This window comes from Mus caroli, unplaced genomic scaffold (assembly GCF_978045245.1).
Source record: "Mus caroli unplaced genomic scaffold, Mus_caroli_1 scaffold_2, whole genome shotgun sequence".
Lineage (NCBI taxonomy): Eukaryota > Metazoa > Chordata > Mammalia > Rodentia > Muridae > Mus > Mus caroli.
The window spans coordinates 90,902,255-90,912,798 of NW_028227257.1; the positions used below are offsets into that span (position 1 = coordinate 90,902,255).

The 10,544-nt window shown below is 36.1% G+C and overlaps 1 pseudogene; it reads left to right on the forward strand.

Moving 5' to 3' along the window:
* The first annotated feature begins 9,672 nt into the window (after positions 1-9,672).
* LOC110306617 (olfactory receptor 4A5-like) lies at positions 9,673-10,544 on the forward strand (annotated as a pseudogene).

Genomic DNA, 10,544 nt, shown 5'->3' on the forward strand with positions numbered 1-10,544 from the left:
GCACTAGGCAACAATCCCAAACAGACCCTTGTGGTGTGAGTTCCAGCTTGAACATTCACACTACTATTTGATTCTGTGAAAATACTGGTATTTTACATGTAGTTGTGAAATATTTTATTTGTTGTGAAATTTATAATAATTAGTGTAGCTGTGAACAATATCATTCATTCATTAACTACATGTTTTAACCATTTTTGATGAATTTCATATCATAGATTTTCATTTTCAAATAATAATGTCTTTAATTGTTTTAATATATTTTATTCAATAACTAGTATTATTTAATCAAACTTTAGCTTGAAATAATTCTCTTTAAATGGTTTTTATTGTTTTTTTAAGATATTCATAGTATTTGTTGTACTTGCATTGTTTTGAAATCTGAAAGCATTACAGAGTGGTAATGACATAATTTTCATTTTGTTATCTCTTAATTATTTCTATTTCTCTGTTTTTAGAACCTCATAACTGACTTGTTATGTCTTGTACACTGGCGTATATTTTTCTCATTATTTTAACAACTGTCCTTTTTGTTTGTCCTAATAATATTTCCTTGTTTGATGACATAGCATTTTCTTTATATTTTATCTCATGTTATGTCTCTCTTTCTAAATCATTGGTGAATCAACATGTTTCCTACTTAATACTTTATGATTAGAAGACAATGATGCAGGCAATGATGAAAATAAACAAAATATTAAATAATTTGACTTAACCAGTGTTTCCAAAATAGGAGTAGTGTTGATTGATAGATTGTTGAGTGTATAGGCAGTTTTGGTCTCATTAAATCATTCTTTTGGAAAGAGTAAAATTATCTTTCTGCAGTGATAGACTCTTTCATTACCTTTGGTCTCAGTTTGTTTTCATCATTTAAAAGTTTCACATTCTTCCTTTGATATTTTTTGAATTTGAGTCCTTTTATTAAATGTGTGCTTTCTATCTTACATTTTGTAATGTTTGTGACAAATTGCAATGAAGTTAAACCAAGAATTCTGATACTTTATCAACAATCTTTAGGTAATATGATGGAATTTTGGTTAATTTCTCTGGTTCTTAAATAAAAAAATGATACCATCTGAAATAATTATTTTATTTTAACAAATATTTATCTTATACTGTTTCTACTTATTTTGTTGATGTATCACTTAAAATTGAAAAGTAAGTATTATCATTTGGAAGATTAAGTTCCTTCATAAAGAAATTAGAGAGATTCTGTGCTAGCAACTTATAGAAAGAACTCAAGAAGGTAGACTTTAGAAAACCAAATAACCAAATTAAAAGATGGAGTATAGAGGTAAACAAAAAATTCTCAACTGAGGAATCTTGAATGGCCAAAACACAGTCAAAGAAATGTTCAACATCCTTAATCATCAGGGAAATGCAAATCAAAATGACCCTGTAATTCTACCTTACACAAATCAGAATTGCTAAGATCAAAAACTCACGTGACAACAGATGCTGGCCAAAATGGGGGAGAGAGGAATACTCATCCATTTCTGGTGTGATTACAACCTGGTACAACTACTTTGGAAATCAGTCTGTAGTTTCCTCTGAAGATTGGAAATAGTTCTATCTAAAGACTCAGCTACACCACTACTGGACATATACCTATAACATGCTCCAGCATATAACAAGGACATATGCTCCACTATGTTCATAGTAACCCTATTTGTAATAGTCAGAAGTTGGCAACAACCAAGATGCCTCTCAAAAGAAGAATGGATTCAGAAAATGTCATACAATTACAGAATAGAATACTACTCATCTATTAAAAACTATGACTCGAAAAATTTTTTAGGGAAGTGAATGAAAGTAGAAAACATCCTCCAGAGAGAGGTAACCCAGACCGACCCCCAAAGGACACATATGGTATGTACTCAATGATAAGTGGATATTAACCCACAAGCTCAGAATACCCAAGCTACAACTCAGAAACCATATGAAGCTTAACAAGAAGGAAGGCCAATGTGTTGATGCTACAATCTCGTTTATAAGAGGGAACAATTTAATCACTGGAGACAGAGGGAAAGAGGGTCTTGGATGGGAAAGGAGAGGTGGAGGGAAAAAGAGGAGGCAGGATCATAGGGTCAGCATTTGAAATATACAGATAAAAAGTAATCAATATCAGGGTCCTTTCAGCAAATTCTTGCTGGCATATGCAATGGTGTCTGCGTTTGGAAGCTGAATATGGGATGGATCCCTGGATGCTCACAGTCATCTATTGGATGGAGCATAGGTCCCCCAATGGAGGAGCTAGAGAAAGTAAGTACCCAAGGAGCTAAATGGGTCTGCAACCCTATAGGTAGAAAAACAATATGAACTAACCAGTATCCCCAGAGCTTGTGTCTCTAGCTGACTATGTATCAGAAGATGGCCTAGTCGGCCATCATTGGGAAGAGAGACTCCTTGGTCTTGTAAACTTTATATGCCTCAGTTCAGGGGAACACCAGGACCAAGAAGTGGGAGTGCAGGGGTAGGGGAGTGTGTGTGGCGGGGGGAGAGTATGGGGGACTTTTGGGATAGCATTAAATGTAAATGAAAAAAATACCTAATAAAAAATTTAAAAAGTGAAAAAATAAAGTAGTCAATAAAAAAGACATCGATGAAAACATTATTCAAAGCAAATAGAACAGGGAATGGAAGACAGAGTAGGGTATAGAGATGGAGACAGATAACAGCTTCCATATATACTTAGTTGACTAATAAATTGCAAGGTGATGAGTTAAGAAATCTATGTCATTACTTTCAAGACCCAGGGGCCATCATTGAAGGCATGAGGGGGTTGGAGAGATTACAAAAAAGAGGCAACACAAGACTGAAAGGAAACAGTGTTTCATAAAGATAAGCAAGCCAGGAAACTGAAATGTGCCTGCTATTTACAACTAATAGCTACCACAGAGAAGTACTAAATAAGATGCTTCAAAACTCACTAATTTATTCAAATCTTCTTTTCATAGCTTCCATTTACAGTTTTGCTTTTTAAATTATTTGATTTGCTATTTTAATTATGTTACATCATACATTTTTAGAAACCACGTAACCATTAGCACAAGGCAAATATACTCCTTTGAAGTTCTCTCAAATACATGAGAAAGTGCTAGTGACTTTTTCTTGATTCCACCGACTCTTGCCACACATAAGAGAAAAAAAAATAGGATTTCAATTCCTTAAAGGCAGAAAGTGCATAAAACTCAGAGAATTGAGAAGATGGTTGTAAGACACTATCTTCTCAACAGGAAAAGGCCACTGCATTCATGGATGCAAAGCAGCTGGGTTTGCCTGCACAAGATGAAGTCAGGTTGCACTCCACCATATGTGGGAAAGGTCCTTACTGGGTGCTTTCCCCAGCTGTAGCTCTAATGACAGTTGATAATTTCTGGATGAGATAAATTTACTTCTGTGTTTGACCTCTGGTAGGCTAGTAGTGCTTGTGAATGGCCCTACATGAATGCTTATGTAGATTATGTAGTTGAACTCAGTAGATTGTAAAAATGAATGAATGAATGAATGAATTAGTAAAAAATAAATGAAACATTAACATCAGAAAGACATGTGGTGTTAGGGTCATAAATCTAGTAAGAGTTATGGAATAGTGTGACCATGATGAAAATATATTTTGTACATGTATAAATTTGTAAAGAAAATACTAACATAATTTTTTTTAAAGTACAAAGACTAGACATCCTCTTTATCCTGTAAATAACATATCTGATATCACAAGATTAATCCATTTGTTGCATAGAATTTAAATGCCAATATTTAACAAGTCTCTCAATTAACAGTTGTGGCCCATATTAAGGCCTTTGTGATACAGTAGAAACAAAATGTAGCTAAATGTCTGGAGGATATGTGTTCACTGGACTGATGTCAAGCTTGAAAAAGAGAGTGGAAGAAGCCCGTTAGCACAGTAAATTTTATGACATGGCAGTCTCTTTGTAATAGAAATCAACCTTTTGTATTGGACGAAATTAGATTAGATGTAGAGAATGAATATCAGTTGGTTTCATGTCAACAGAGATAAGTCTAAATCAAAACCTCTGTTTCTCAAAAAGTTATAACACCCATTATCAGTGGCATCAGATCCTGATGCCCAGCTCTCAGCCAATGGAACTCATGGCTTTTTGGAGTGATTGACACTGCACTTTGTTGTGGTGTTCTTAGCTGCAGGGACTGAAGCTGCTGCCTACTTAAGGATGTTTCAAACTTTACCTGCCTCATGTAAATGCATCAGGATGTGCCACTCACCGTTCCTACACATTTACACTTTGCAAATGTTCTTTTCCCAATATAGGTTTCCAAATCATCTTGGGACTCAGCAACTCATTGTTGGCAAGGTTCTTTGCTCTTACCTCTAGGGACTACACACATGAAAAAATGCCTGTTCTAGAGACATTGCTTCATTTGAATTTGTTCCAAGCATTCTAACTAGTTTATCTCCTAAAATAGATGTGCCCACCCAGCTAATATAAATGAAAGAAGTGTTTTCTTAATTAAATGACCTAGAGGCCTTGAAAACTCTGACTAATAGCTGGAGTATGTTTCCCTTTGATAATTAGTCCTTGATGTATTTTTTTCTTGCAGATTTTATCATTAATTTTGAAAGTTTGAAGAAAGATCAATTTGCCTAGGCTTCTATATACAGGGAGATGTTTCTATACAGAAAGGAGGAGGCCTTGCTGAGACTCTACCTCAATATCTTTAAAGACAGAAACTTCTTTTACTCATGAAAATTCTTCATCCACAGCATTTCAGGATTGTATTTTTATGTACTAATATATTTGTGATGTATGACAAGGCTATCATATCAATTTTGAAACAAAGCCTCCTTTGAGTGCTTCACTTAAATTTATTTAAAACAAAAAAATTCCATAATTATTTACATGTCAAATTTTTGTGTAAGCAAATAATGTATTTGAACAAATTAAGTTATATTTATTCTGTTAACTTGTTAAATACTTATCATATAAACAAGGATTCTTTGTTTTGGGCTGAAGACATTTACACAGATGAGAATACCCAACTGTCTTTTACAGTAAGTGTAGATGCAATATTTAAATATTTCTTGATTTATTTTGTTTTTTTATTAGGTATTTATTTCATTTACATTTCCAATGCTATCCCAAAAGTCCCCCACCTGCTCCCCCACCCACCCACTCCCACTTCTTGGCCCTGGAGTTCCCCTGAACTGAGGCAGATAAAGTATGCACGACCAATGGGCCTCTCTTTCCAATGATGGCTGACTAGGCCATCTTCTGATACATATGCAGCTAGAGACACAAGCTCTGGAGGGTACTGGGGAGTTCATTTTGTTCTTCCACCTATAGGGTTGCAGATCCCTTTAGCTCCTTGCTTACTTTCGCTAACTCCTCCATTGGGGGCACTGTGATCCATCCAATAGCTGGCTGTGAGCATTCACTTCTGTGTTTGCTAGGCCCCGGCATAGTCTCACAAGAGACAGCTATATCTGGGTCCTTTCAGCAAAATCTTGCTAGTGTATGTAATGGTGTCAGCGTTTGGAAGCTGATTATGGGATGGATCCCCGGATATGGCAGTCTCTAGATGGTACATCCTTTTGTCTCAGCTCCAAACTTTGTCTCTGTAACTCCTTCCCTGGGTGTTTTGTTCCCAATTCTAAGAAGGGGCAAAGTGTCCACACTTTGGCCTTCTTTCTTCTTGAGTTTCATGCTTTTAGCAAATTTTATCTTGTATCTTGGTTATTATAAGTTTCTGGGCTAATATCCACTTATCAGTGAGTATATATTGTGTGAATTCCTTTGTGATTGGATTACCTCACTAAGGATGATGCCCTCAAGGTCCATCCATTTGCCTAGGAATTTTATAAATTCATTCTTTTCAATAGCTGAGTAGTACTCCATTGTGTAAATGTACCGAATTTTCTGTATCCATTCCTCTGTTGAGGGGCATCTGGGTTCTTTCCAGCTTCTGGCTATTATAAATAAGGCTGCTATGAACATAGTGGAGCATGTGTCCTTCTTAATGTGCTTGCACTGGAGCAAAAATCATCCAGTGGAAAAAAGACAGCATTTTCAACAAATGGTGGTGGCACAACTGGTGGTTATCATGTCGAATGCGAATTGATCCATTTCTATCTCCTTGTATTAAAGTCAAATCTAAGTGGATTAAGGAACTCCACGTAAAACCAGAGACACTGAAACTTATAGAGGAAAAGAAGGGAAAAGCCTTGAAGATATGGGTACAGGGTAAAAAATTCCTGAATAGAACAGCAATGGCTTGTGCTGTAAGATTGAGAATCGACAAATGGAACCTCATAAAATTGCAAAGCTTCTGCAAGGCAAAAGACACCTTCAATAAGACAAAAAGGCCACCAACAGATTGGGAAAGGATCTTTACCAATCCTAAATCAGATAGGGGACTAATATCCAATATATATAAAGAACTCAAGAAGGTGGACTCCAGAAAATCAAATAACCTCATTAAAAAATGGGGCTCAGAGCTAAACAAAGAATTCTCACTTGAGAAATACCGAATGGCTGAGAAGCACCTGAAAAAATGTTAAACATTCTTAATCATCAGGGAAATGCAAATCAAAACAACCCTGAGATTCTACCTCACACCAGTCAGAATGGCTAAGATCAAAAATTCAGGTGACAGCAGATGCTGGTGAGGATGTGGAGAAAGAGGAACACTCCTCCATTGTTGGTGGGATTGCAAGCTTGTACAACCACTCTGGAAATCAGTCTGGCGATTCCTCAGAAAACTGGACATACTACTATTGGAGGATCCCACAATACCTCTCCTGGGCATATATCCAGAAGATGTTCCAACCAGTAAGAAGGACACATGCTCCACTATGTTCATAGCAGTCTTATTTATAAGAGACAGAAGCTGGAAAGAACCCAGATGCCCCTCAACAGAGGAATAGATACAGAAAATGTGGTACATTTACACAGTGGAGTACTAATCAGCTATTAAAAAGAATGAATTTATGAAATTCCTAGGCAAATGGATGTAGCCAGTCACTTGGCGTTGTTACCTTGTAACATTAATATTTTATATTACTGGCTTTCCTAAGATAATTTTAACACTTTTATAATGCCGCTTGAGCATACTTCCTCCATAACCATTTACTTGCATTTCTTTTACCCTTCCTTCTCTCTTGCCTCTTTTATTCATAGAGTTTTAATTTTGCATTCATAGCTTCTATACACATATGATTTGATATTTCTATGAAAATTCTGGATCAACAAGTTGAAAAAACATGCAGCATTAGTGTGTCTGATATGAACTTTATTTACCTAGTGTAATACTTTCCAGTTGCTTTATATTCCTGTATGTAAAACAACTTCATTAATCTTCATGGTTGAAAAATATTCCAGATTTTAAAGACTACCTTATGAAAAAGATAGTCTTATAATGTCATTAATAATGATTTTTACAATGGTTTAATTATTATGTTTCTGAACATAATTAACAATTTAAATTTAAGGCATTATAGTCTTCAATATGAAATCTGATTTTTACTCATGTATAGTAAATTGAGATGAATTTAAATATGACACAACTGAAGAACTCTGTTCTCACTTTGCTGTGTTTTGATTATATTGGCTTTAGAAAACTTGTTCTGGTGCAACCCAATGCTGACCAAAGAATGAAAGGTGATAAAGGATATAGAAAATAAGGTTTGAAAGTGACAGCAATAGATTCTCCTCTAGGCTTATGCTCTCCAGCATGGGTGCTTCCATCAGTCTGAAGATTTAAGATTGGCAAGATCTTCTGCATCAGGTAAAGCAGAAATATGCTTGCATCATGAGGAAGGTCCATCACAGGTGCAATTTGAAGGAAGGACAGACAGCTTATGCCTCTGTACACTATTAAGTCCTTGTGGTTTCAAGGTGAAATGTTTGACCTCACAGGTAGCTTTTGTGGGCACTCAATCGTAATGAGATAAAAAAATTCTTAATATATGTTTCACCTGTGATTTAATGTGTATTACAAAACACTCAGAAAGTATTCTTTCTATCCAGGCACATGTTTCTAATTCTTCTTAGCAGATTCTCATGATTTCTTATATTCTTGTAACTGAAGGTACAGTACTACTAAGTCTTAATGTGTATTACAAAACACTCAGAAAGTATTCTTTCTATCCAGGTACATGTTTCTAATTCTTCTTAGCAGATTCTCATGATTTCTTATATTCTTGTAACTGAAGGTACAGTACTACTAAGAGCTAATGATCATTTAGATGTTACAAATATGGAGCAGAGCTTAAAAACCAAAACAAACCAAAACAACAACAAAAAAAACTTCAACAAACTAAACTTACTATCCCAGATAAAGACATTGTAGATCTCTGTACTATTATCTCTCTAGTACATGAATGATCCTGACAGTTAAGACAGAATTATTCTCTCTCTCTCTGTCTCTCTCTCTCTCTGTCTCTCTCTCTCTCTGTTTCACTCTCTCTCTCTTTCCCCTCTTTCTCAAGTTTCTCTAAGGTTATTAGAGCAGTAGTATCACATTTATTCCTGATTAAAGCTGTGACTATAAGCTTAGAGATTGGTTATTTAAATGTGAAAAAGAAAACTATGACAACTTCATCAAAAATGGTAGTTTTGAACTAATAGTTCTGAAGACCACAAGGCTGAAAAACTCTTAAACCATGTCGTCTAATTTCTTTAACTTACAGTGTGCTAGGTGAATCATGTTCATAGCATGTTTTCTAAGTGATCCATACCATGCCTTCCCACACTAGTTGTGAAGTTTTCTTTGAGCTTTCTATGTTTGGAGATCTGGACTCTGAATTTCTATTTGAACCTCTCAGGACCTAGGAAGCATCAGTATTATTCTCTCAGTTTCCATTTCTCCTGCCCCATCACTAGTTTATCACAGGAGTTCTGGAACACAAAGCTTCCCTACTGGTGCAGAGGTCGAGGACAGCAGGGGCTCCTTTCAGTCCAGGTAAAGGGTCTTGAGTGATTATGGTTCATTTGCAGGTGTTTAATAAATGTGGAAGCCAGTGATAAATGGACAGAATTGCAGCTCCTGAGAACCCTGACAATCAGATTCAGATAAAATAATTGCTAAAGGCAGCACTTTGCTAAATACTGTATAGCTAGCTATGTGATGCAGTTCAGAACCAGCTTTTTGCGACCATAAAAAATATTTAAAGACCTGAACTATTTTAAAATGTACAGTGTCTATATAAAGAATTACAATATAATAACATTACAAGGATGCTCCAGAACTGGTGCTGTTTTGGGCATTACACAGATCATATTGTGACATTTTGTCTTAAGATATTAACACTGAACACTGTGTGTGTACACTAGCTTATAGTTTTATGGTTCATTGGCATCACTACATTGCAGGATTATTAAAAAGAGTAATACTGATTTTTGTTGACATGTGTTCCAAGATGAAATTTGTTTTAAATAAGCAGTTTTAAATGTATAAATAAAAGAGGTTTTGAAAGAAATCGTAATACATACAAATTTATTAGAGCAGCACTGTGGAGATTCCCCAAAAGGAACTAAACAGATGGTTACTGAACTATCACTGAGTGTCACCAGTGTAGAAGATGCTGATGAAGTTGTACTTTTTGGAAGAATGGAAGTCTAGGTTTTGTTCAGAACTCATGTCAAGTACTGATCTCCTGAGCTCTTAATCTCTGAATCAAACCTTATTGAAGAGTAAATGGGGCAGAATAACAATGTTACTGAGTTTATCCTCCTGGATCATCTCAGGATCCTGCTGGGCAAAAAGTATTGTTTGTCATGTTTTTACTCATCTGCATTGTGACAATCGTGGGCAACGTGTTCATTTTGGGGACAGTGATTGCCAGCCCCTCCTTGGGCTCCCCAATGTACTTTTTCCTTGCCTTTCTGTCACTCAGGATGCTGTTTATTCTACTGCCATATTGCCCAAGTTGCTTACAGATTTACTTTGTGATAAGAAGACCATCTCCTTCACAGCTTGTCTGGTTCAGCTTTTTGTGGAGCACTTATTCGGTGGTTCTGAGGTCTTCATTTTGGTGGTGATGGCCTATGATGGCTATGTGGCCATCTGTAAGCCACTGCACTATTTGACCATAATGAATTGGCAGGTGTGCATTCTCTTGTTGGTGGTGTCCTGGGCTGGAGGATTTGCACATGCTCTGCTTCAAGTTATCTCTGTGTATTTACTTCCTTTTTGTGGAACCAATGTCATTGATCATTGTGCTTGTGACATGTACCCATTTCTAGGACTTGCATGTACTGACACCTACTTCCTTGGACTCACTGTAGTTGGCAATTATGGAGCAAAGTCTATAGTGGTCTTTATCCTCCTCCATACCTCCTATGGAATCATTCTAAACTCTCTTAAGACTCACAGTCAGGAAGGGAGGCGCAAAGCTCTGTCCACCTGCAGCTCCCACATCATGGTGGTTGTCTTCTTTTTTGTTCCCTGTATTTTCATGTATGCTAGACCTGTCTCCAACTTTCCAATTGATAAATATATACTTGTCTTTTATACAATTTTTACCCATGTTGAACCCTTTAATATACCTTGACAAACATGGAGATTAA